An 11,710-nucleotide genomic window follows, 5' to 3' on the forward strand; every position below is an offset into this window, starting at 1 on the left:
GCAATAAACAATTTTTCTGATTCTATGATCGAATCCACGACTTGATCTCATAGAATAGCAATAACTATATTATCTCATTACTCCGATTTCATGATCGAATCCACAATTGTTCTTATAAATGGTAATAGATAAATCTTAATTACTCTGATTCTATGGTCGAATCTACGATCCCATGGAATGGTAATGCTCACTTTATTATTGTGAATTCGTAGTCGAATCCTCAGCTAATCCTATGAATTAATAATAAACATCTTATTACTCAGTTTTGTGAATTATTCTCCACTGAATTCCACAATTAGTAATAAATAATCAACAACCGGGCGTCTGAGCTACCTCTAAGTAAGCCCCGATTTATATGGTGAAAGTGTATTCAACGACGATGCACTAACAGTCACCGCACGAACGAGTATTTCAAAATACGACGAAACGATTAACCTATTACAAAATAGGAAGAAAATAATAAATAATCAAAATATTGACCAAGGAGCCACGGGATTGGACTCTGGACGATCGTGCCATGACCAATCCCACGCCAGTTTTATATTTTATCATATTTTTATTATTTTCCTTCATCTGATGAAAATCCTTTCATTTGAACAAATTTCCTTCGTCTCGAGGAAACTCCTCGACTTCATGGTGTTTTCATAAACTCATGAAAATAATATAAAATTAAGGAAAAATAGTGTGGGGCGTGACCATTGGCCAACCGGCCATGCCTTGGTCCCAGCCGGCCCCACACCTTATGGTTCCTCATTATTTTATTATTTCTCTAATTTCATTAAAAAACTCCTTGATTTCATGGTATTTTGCAAAAAATAGGAAATAAATAATATAAAATTATGAAAAACTTGTGGGACCGGGCCCTAGCCGCCCGGCCATGCCCTAGTCGGTCCCACACGCCCCTTTATTTTATTATTATTTATTTTATTTTCCTTGAATTTATCAAATTCCTTGATTTCATGGTATTTCTCTCAAATTAGGAAAAATTCCCTCAAATCATGAAAAATACATTAAAAAATATATAAAATTAAGAAACTTGTGGGATCGGGCCCTAGCCGGCCGGCCATGCCTCCCACGGCCCACACGCCCTTGTTTTTATTATTTTAATATTTTTGCTTCCTTGAACTCATGAAAACTCATTCACTTCAGGGAAACTCCCTAAATTCATCAAAACTCTTTAAATCCATGATATTTTCATAAAATCATGAAAAATATTATAAAATTAAGGGAAAGGCACCACGGGACCGTGGTCACGACTGGCCGACCATAGCTTGGTTTCACGGTCCCACGCCTCCTCATTCCTTTATTTTATAATTATTCTCCATCATCTCATGGTGTTTTCCTCAGTTTCATCGAAACCCTAATTTTGGCATATTTTCTCGAATGGACGCTCAACTGCACGTCAGAAAATATCAAAATTCTCAGAACTGAGACACAGACGTCTTGGGGACACGAGCATGTTATCTTGATCGACCAAGATTGGATCTTTGGCTTACAGAAGCCGGTCCCATCGATTTTCACGGTTTTGACCTAATTTGCACAATTGCACGTATTAGGTCCAAAACTCTTCCAAACACTTTGGATTTTCATGAAGTGTCATTCAATCCCGTGACCACCTAGGGCCGGTTTCATGACCGCTTGGTCGGTCCCTCACCTCTTCATAATTAATTAGTTTTTTTCACCTAAGGCTCAGACGAGCATTTTTGAATAAATGATTAAACCAACATTTGATCATCTCTTCACCAACTCTTCAGGAGTTCTTTGTATTTGCTCACGTGAGCATATGGACACTACATGGTTGATCCATGGTCCCATGTAGTCGCTCCCTCCTTCGTCCCATGGTTAAAATTCTGACGAACCATGAATTGATCATCAATTGATCAAATTAGGGTTTCTGAATCCAAGGATCATCATTCCAGATTCCAACCTTAATAATTTTACGACGACCTCATGGTCATTAATTTTATTAATTATGCTCGGTTCAACGACCAGTATTCTAATTAATATTTTTGGTACGCTGCCAATAATCCATCAGATGAGCAACACATGCTCAGACGATCAAATATTCAACAATTCATCACATGAGCAATAATTGCTCAGATGATAAATATTTGCTCAAACCAAGGAATATTGGTTCAACAATCAATATTCAATGATCCATTGAATGAGCAATACTTGCTCACTTCGTCGTAAGAACTATACCTCTGTCTCATGACATGTTTAACTCATGAGTTTCATAACATCATGTTCAACTCAACAACTACATGGACTCATCGTCCCATCAAACCACGAAGTCATCAATTGACTAACATACCAAGAGACGTCAATCGTGTCACATTGGGGGGATATCACTTAAGGTTTTGGTCTGGCGGTCTACGGCACGTGTGTTCGAACACACGATGGAATGTGAGCAAGTCGTGCAATCAGTTGAAGGAATTCACGAGGTAGTGGGTGGAAAATCGACCAAGTCTCCACACGTTGATCAACTGGTTTCAAACACGATCTCCACTTCCCCACTCCTTGATTCCATCAACTGTCACACTTCATGGGGTCATGGTGTCTAAAATTCCAGCAATATAAATAAGTCTCTGAATCATGATTGAATCATCATCATCAACAGTATCATCAATCTCACGTCTCATCGACAACACGAGATCATCAACTCATCAATTGAGCAACTAATCTCAATTGAGCAATTTCAATCATTCAGAGCTTATCATATTCAGAATTCATACACCCACAATCTTTGATTACCATTGATTCCACACATTTTCCTGCTTTCCTCCTACAGATCAACCCATCCTCTCTTGTGACCGAATTTACTCTAGAACGGTCATTGTCTTGATTTAGGTCGGAGTACTACAGATTGATCTCTCGAATCTAACGCACCCCCTTTGCAGCGGTGCATCCGTGTGAGGTTTAACATTTCGCTCGGTTCAAGGAGTCTCCTCCGTACGGTCGTCTCCTCAATTCCTTAAAAACCAGCAAATCGTTTTACCCCATCTACACCTACTTTCTTCAGAATGTTGTAAACTTGCAATAATTAATGAAATTTTTCTTTCCTAGCAAAAAAAAGTGTTATCATTTGATTTTTATAACAAAAATTATCATTCAAAGTGTGAGATACAGTGAAAATAGGAGTGTGAAGGGATCTTCCCTCATAAATAAAATTGAATAAGGATGATTAAAGTTACTTGCACTATGTAATTTGGTGGAGGTTATTAATCCAAGATGCGTTCATTTTTCTGCCTTATTTGCATATTGTGTTTCTGCTTTTATCTATGAAGCACGGACACTTCAAAACCGGTGACGTATCTGTGTCGGACGTCGTATCAGTGTTGGACACTTGGGGATACGTATCAGACACCCCATTTAAAGTGTCCCTTTTTATTAATTATGAAAAGGGTAGGGGATACTTCTGGGATGCTTCTCGGATACTCTAGAGGGATACTTCTTATAGTATAAGATATATATATATAATATTGCCAAATATTTATATACACTAGTAATGCCACATGTGTGATGCACATGCTTGAATTTTGCTCTTTTAACAATACCGAATTTGATAACAATGGTATTTTTTCGTAAAATAAAATTTAATATTCTTATTTGTACTCATTACGTATGTATTTCAAAGATCTTTCCAAATATGTTAATTTTACAACAATCCGATGTGTATTTCGAAAGATATCAAGCTTTTTAAAAAATTAATGTATTTTTATAACAATGACATTTATGTGAATATGTGAATATATAAGGTTGTGTATATATGTATTAATTCAATGTACACTTTCACCCTTGAATACATATGTATAATAGTGGTTGATATTTAAGGTCATATTGGTAATATCAAGGTTACACCAAGCTATTTTGTCATTTTGTGACCAACCAAAATACGTCTTTTCTTTATATTAGTATAAGATAATATGTTAAATATTTTTAGATATGTAATGTATTCGTATTTATCAAAAATTATTCTATAGAAGCAGTATATAAATCTTTCACGTGACGAGCCATAACTAGAAGCGATGTTCTTTGATGAAGACAATATTGATGAGTGATGGGTGAGCGAGAGTTTAGATAGTTTTTATCTATTTATTTTTTTAATATTCCAGATAGTATTTAAGAATTTTCTTATTTTATGTGATTCTTTTCACTATTAACAAATTAAATATTTTTTAATTAATACACGTACCCCAACGTATCCCGTATCCCCATTTTTGGAAAATTGACCAATTCTCGTATCAGTATCACCGTATCCGTATCCCCGTATAAGTATTTGTGCTTCATAGGTTTCTATCATATTTGTGTGCAGCGTGCAAAAGTGCTTGAGAATATTGTTCCTCCAAAAAATTGCTTGATTTGCTTAGGACAAATATGCATCAAATGAATACATGTACCTCAAACAGCGACCAAGACCCAATTTGAAGGAATACCATAATATGATTTGGATTTCTTGGGACGATTTTTCATTTTTGTAGGCACACGTACATACAATACATTTAAACAACTTTCCGTTAAAAGTCTTAAAGAGTAAAATACAAAATTCTATCTGGATCGTTCTTCATTTGATCCATTCGGTCGACATAAAAAGCTAACAGACATCCGGGTTAAGAACTCGAATATGTTTGATCAATTAAGATTATCACCGCTAATATGTTTAATTAAAATGATGCCAAATTTCTTTCATATAGTGCGCTGAAGGTGAAGCTTGTGTGATTGGTGTGGCCCATGCCAATTGTTGTGGTAGAGGCTTTGAGTGCACCGGTTTTTTTTGTTATTTTGTGACAATATTGTAAAAAAGTTCTGAAAGTCAGTTGGCTATGGGTGCAACTGAACCACTTGTCCACAATTGGTTTTGTCTGGCCTAATATCACGATATCCATTACCAACAAGTAAAAATACTTACAACACTAAAATATAAGTCACACTTTTTCCCACCCCTATAGATTCATTAATCGAAGTGTTTAGTTTGTTGGACACATATTTTACGCCACTAAATGAATTAGATATGATTCATGAAACAATAAAAACTGAAATCTTAGCCTAATGTATAGGTTTTTTTAATAGAAACTTCATCGAGGTGTTTTCTTTTCTTATTTGACACAGTAATGGTTTTGAAGACAAGAAATAAGGTTAGGAATTGTGATGTTGGTTTACAGGGAAGAAAAATGAGACATCGGTGAAAATTGAGTTATGCTTAATGCATCAAATTGAAAATATGGAGACAAATTCAGAATAACGACATTGTTTGATGTGCTTGACATGGCTAGTCCTTGATCTGCAACAATCTTGGTCATACAAAGTATTTAATTTGTATATATCTACCACCAAAAGCAATTCCAGAAGTAGCAACCATACAAGTCTGAATAATTGTATTTGTTTGCATACTGAAAAGTTGGCTCAAAAAACCAAATTGGTGGTGCCACATATATCCATAACTTGATAAAGAAAACCCAAATGAACTAGCAGCAACATTCGAAGAGGTTGTGTTAAAAAAAATCAGAGAATGTATTATTCCAATAGTAAAATTGAGCTTCATCACAATGAAGATTGTGATATATGAAAAAATCTACTCATCCATATTTATGTAAAGCAACTAAACTTTTCCATGTTGAGCTTCTTATTTGTTTGTTGTTGTAACTTTTAGGTAGAAAATTGAATCAAAGATTTAGAGTGGCGGATATTATACTCCTTTCGACAGAATTATATTAAACGAAGAAGAGATGTTTGCTTGTCCAACAAGATAACCGAAACTCTAATTTCCATGTGGTTTTTTCGATGAATACTCATATTTATGATTTATGGTAGGGATATCACCACAGTTAACTTATGTTTCTAGTAGTAGGGATACAACAACGGGTAAAACAAAAGAATAGATAGATTTATATAAAACATAAGATTTTTTTGATTTTCCACTTCTATATTGGACAGAGGGAGTATGTTAGAGTGATTTAATCCCATGTATTGTTTGTCCCATGAGTTTTATATATGAAAAAAATATTGTAATGTAATCAGAATATTGTGTTTCTGACTTCTACTTCTGGTATCTCATCAAACTTTGATAGTTTTTCTTATCAATAAGTAACTTCTGGAAGCAAAAGGTCAATTTATTTTAGAAACGTAACTTCAGAATGACTTTTAGAAGGAAAAAAGTTAACTTTCTTTGAAGCAAAAATATTGTGCTTCTGTCTTTTAGTTTTGACTTCTGCACCTGGTATCGACATCAAACTTTGATTGTTTTTCTTATCTGTAAGACGAATTTCAATATCATCAAATTCAAATTACATGTACAGTAATTCAACTTTGTTTACTTCGGTCTTGAGTCACCGACAGAGTCTTAAGCCATTTGGATTTTAATCCAAAAATCGCAATTCTGATATACAAAATTCATGATATAACCTTTCTTTGTCATATTGTGCCAAGAGTCTTGGGCTAAAATAATCCTTTTCTTAGTCATCTTCATTGTTGAATTCTACAAGTAGGGGGAATATTTGAAATATTCATTAGGTGGGTTGATGTAGCATCTATCCCCAAAAATCCCTTGATATTTTTGTTTTTGCATTTCCCTTTTGATATCATGTAAAAAAAATTATCACACTAATGTGCTTAACTTGCAGTTTAGTTAGTTGTCCACATCGTCGATATCTTAAATATTCATATCTTTTCAATCAAACAAAATTTGTCCATCTGATCTCATATGCATGCTTATAATTGTTGACTTTGGTTCATTCGAGAAATTATGAAACAATAACTTTTGAAGGGAACATTAGCAGCATTAATGTGACGCACCTAAAACGATCAGTGCTCACGTCAGATTTGTGTCCGACATTTGAAAGCGTACTCTTCGCGTCAGACACATTGGTAAAATCACATGCATATATCACATGGTATTTAAACTTAAATTTCTACTAAAAACGCCCCATTCCTTTTTCTTCTATATGTATTATTGTTTCATTGGCATTTATGCTTATTTTTGCGCAAATTTGTTATTTAAGATAGATCTATTATCATTCTTGAGAAATTATGTTTATCTTTTCGTTGGAAATATTACTTATTTCATAACGTGTCCGCGTCCTAATCTTTTTAAGAATTGGTCGTATTTGCGCCCGTATTGCATCGTGTCCGCATCGGTGCGGTCCATATTAAAAAGTTGTTTGGATGCACCTTTAGTCGAAATGTCAAAAATAATTTGGCTAAAAGTAATAAATGTAACTTTTTATGGAACAACTTCTTTTTGTTGAATAAAAAGTAACAGTTTCGACTTATAGAAGCAAAAAGGTAGAAGTTAGAAGGAAAAAAAAAATAAGAACGAAAATGATATGTTTTTCGAGAGAAAATCCTGAAACACATCCCATATGAGAAAGAGATAACGTGACCATATTCACAATCCAAAAGGTATTGTCGCTGCATGAGAGCCCTTGATTTTTTTCTTCTGGATATTTCACGGGATTGAACACGGTATATGTAAAATCATCGACTTGAGAATGGTTTTCATAAATAAAAAAACTTAACGATTAACACTTTGTGAAGCAAAACGTTTTATTTATGACAGCTGTTTCTAAGCACTTGTACTTCCGGTATTCAAACATCCTCTTACGCTTCTAGTACTTTTATTTTTATATTGTGATAAAAAATTCTTTAAAAATTAGGTTAAAGTAACCTTTTGTTCTTCTCCAGACATGTGGTAAGAAAATTCCGGGGGAAATCAAACCATTCACGGTGACTAATATTCTTTTCCTTTATTTTAACAACGGTGTAAGACAAAATATCAATGTTTTGTAGTTCAAAAAAACCACACCATTTATGGTGCAAGACCAAATATCAATATTTTGTAGCTTAAAAAGACATTCCTGACCATTTAACTATTCCTAGATAACCATCACTATTGAGGTGATATTTAAATTGTCGCCCTCCAAATGAATTGCTTCAGTTAAATACCTGCAAGAATAAAACATGATATGAGTCACACTTCATTTCCTACTTCTTGAGATTCATTATTCAAGTGTTTAGTTTGGTCGATACATATGTTATGCCATTAGATGGTTACCTATGAGTCATGAAATAGCAAACTGAAATTAAACCTAGTATATATAGTGGTTTAATGAAAGCAATAAATAAACTGTCTCACAATTGATCACTCTGCTCAACTAGGCTTTTTTTTATTATTATTATTTGGCGTTGTTACGGTGTTGTAGATAAGAAAAAATGATTATGAATTTTACGATGTTGCTTTAGGGGAAAAAATTGATTGGTGGAAATTGAGTTATGCTTAAGTCTTTCAGATTGTAGTCTATGAAGAAATCTAGTCATCCAACTTTATGCAAACACATCAAGATTAATGAGCTTTTCATTTGTTTGTTGGTGGAACTTTTAGGCAGAAATTCTTTGCAAAAATCAGGCTCATGAGAATTGGTGTTGTACTTTCTAATTTCCATGAATTTTGAAAAGAAAAATAAAGTTAGAATCTCCTAACCATTTTTCCAATAAACATTATTCTTAGGGCTTGAATTACCCAATACTGTAATTCAGTTATTTAACCCTAAATAAATTAGGTATTATTCATTTTTAACGGATCGACTTGTTAATGTATGTAATATACGTATGTCGGCATGTAATACTACACGCTAATAATGTACTTTTACTTAATCTAATATAAATACTTGTCCTAATACCCTATCTAGGGTTAAGGGAATCAATTCTTTCATGGTATCAGAGCAGCACAAGAAGCTGCCGCACAAACCAATCAATTCTCCCTTGATCTTTCATCAAGATTATCCATTTATCCTCCATCAAGGCTAGCTGCAGCTCGGCTACTTGGTCGATGAGTAACAACCTTGTTTAATTCATCTAGTAGTTTCGTTTCGAGTCACCAACTGAGTCTTGGACATTCGTATTTTAATCGACATATCACAATTCTGGTATACAAAATTCACATTATAATCTTTCATTGTCATATTTGTGCCAAGAGTCTTGGGCCATGATAATCCCTTTCATAGTCGTCTTCAATGTTGAATTCTACAAGTTGGAGGAATCTCTGAAAATGTTCATTAAGGGGGTGGTGTAGCATCTAGCCAAAAAAACTCCTTTGATATAATTTTTTTTTATCTTTCCCTTTATTTTTCAAAATCAAGTTAAGAAAATTAGCTTATTAATGGGCTTATGGGCACATCAACTATTTGTCCATATTGCCAATATCTTATAATATATTCTTATCTTTTCAATCATCCAAAACTAGACATTTGATAAGATTCTGACATGTATTATTGTACCGACTGAATTTGGGTCGTTGGAGGATTTTGAGCTCGACTTGTTAGTGAAATAAGAGGCGGTTTGGATACATCGAGAAGTTGCTTTTTGACTTTTGGAACAAAAAAGTCAGAAGTTAGTTTGGGTACAAGATTTCAGAATGATTTCTAGCTAGAAGCAAAAATGTTCACTTTTTGTGAAGCAAAATGTTTCTGCTTCTTACTTCTGCTCCTGGTATCCGATCGCGCTATAAGTTAGATGTTGCCATCTGAAAGAAGAAACATACACCGTTGATTAACATTCCCAATAAGTGGAGGAAGTAATAGATTTAACATCTTGTTTATTTGGGTCTGACTCACGATCTGGGTTTAACTCGGCATCTGATTCGGTCAGGGTTAGATGTCATATTTTATTTCTTTTATTCTTCTGATGTCTGGCTCGAGAACTGACTCGGCTACAACATCTCACTCGAAACTATTTGAATCAGGTATTATTTTGTACATGATTCGCCGGGCATATATCTGAATAAATTAAAAAAAAAAGTTATATAATTTAATAATTTTTGAATCAGATATAACAACTTATATTCAGATGTAGTGAGTTGGATCTTGATAATTCAAACCCAGACGAGTCAGTTGCTTAAGAAAAAACCAAACAACTTGTAGCTGGTTGCACCAAATAGCTAGAGAATCGACTTGGTCTAACTTAGAAGCGTTATTTTAGCCTCCTATTGTAAGTGTTGGAAGTGGACTTATATGTTTGCAAGACACATGAATGCCTTTTTTGGTAAGATGCGAATTCCTATACTTTTATAGTAGTGCAAACACAAAATTCTGTAAAAATGGTTGTGATTTTAGATCCACGTAATTTCGCAGTAACTTTTCACCCAACAATTTTTGAAGGAAACATTAGTAGTGTCTATACATTTAGAATTTACTTTTTAACTCAACTAAGTCGAAAAAATAAAAAAATTATTTAGTAATACATTTAAAGAATGACTTCAAGAAGTAAATTTATTTATTTTGAAACAAAATTTTACTTCTGACTTCTGTTTAAGAAGCATTTTTTGGACTTCTAGTAACAAAAAGGACAAAAGTTAAGATTGAGAACAAAATTTGAGAATGAAAATGATATGATTACCGAATGAAAATCACGAAACATTCCTGATCCTTGAGGTAGAGTAGATGTGTAACTGCCCTTCTTTCCCTCTTCAGGAGATTTCACATGATTAACCCCGTATGTGCAAAATCGTTAATTTGAAAATTACTTTTAGAAATAAAAAGGTGGACTGTAAACCTTTTGTGAAGCAAATTTTATTTTATGTCTTCTACTTCTGGAAAAATATAAATATTTGTCTTTTTTCGTATCCAAACCTCCACTAATGCTTCTGGTGTCCATTTGTTTTTTTTCGTACGCGAACGTCCTCTTATGAGTCCAAATTTGTTCACACTCCTCTAACGAGTCTGATTGGTTGATTATTTAACTGATGACCCCATTATCCTCCATGTTTAGAACCACGACCCTCGTTACATGACTCTCTAAATTAAATCAAGGATAGAGATTGAAATATTACGTGCACACTCATTAAGAGGTGTGCACAAATTCAGACTCTCATCTTATGCTTCTAGTTTCCAAATATGTTGTAAACTTAGACTAAGTCTTATGGGGTGCTAGTCTAGCAGCTAGATTAGCAGTCAGGACTACCTCCAAGTCTTATGGGAGTGCTAATCTAGCAGCTAGATTAGCAGTCCATGTCAGTCCAGCGCTGAACCATTCAGCGCCCAGCGCTGAATCATTCAGCGTAACTATCTAACATGCTAGTTCACATTCTAACAACTGGTAGGAGAGATAACTAGTGTTAACTTTTTTGCCACTCTTTTTTTTTTAATTACAACACTTAAGTGCTAATCTAACACCTCCAATCTAGCCCATAAGACTAAGTCTTAAGGAGTGACGTGCCTCTACGAATCTTTCCAAGTAAGGTCTTAGAAATCGATTCCAAATACACTTGGATTTCCACATAAGAACTGGACTCATAATCACCATTGGAGTACAAATTAGGGGTGTCAACGGGTCCGGGTCCTCCCGCGTATCACTAGACCCGGACCCGGACCCGGACCCTACTTATAAAGGTCAGATCCGGGTCCGGTTCCTACACTTATGGACAGAACCGGACCCGTTTAAATATCCGGGTACCCGCCGGTCCCCGATACCCATTGGGTCTTAAGAAAACTATTAAAAAAACCTCAAAAACTTAATATTTGTCTATTTTTGGCTTGGATTTAAATAACTTTTATAAAATTTATTATTATTTCTTATTAATGTACTAAATAAAGATTAAATGTAAGAGAAAAATTTAAAACGAGTAAAATATCAAAGTTAAAACTAGCAAAAACATGAATAAAAGTATGAATAAACGGGTACCCGATACCCGCAGGTACCCAACGGGTATTACCCTTTT

Source organism: Papaver somniferum, chromosome 2 (assembly GCF_003573695.1).
Source record: "Papaver somniferum cultivar HN1 chromosome 2, ASM357369v1, whole genome shotgun sequence".
Lineage (NCBI taxonomy): Eukaryota > Viridiplantae > Streptophyta > Magnoliopsida > Ranunculales > Papaveraceae > Papaver > Papaver somniferum.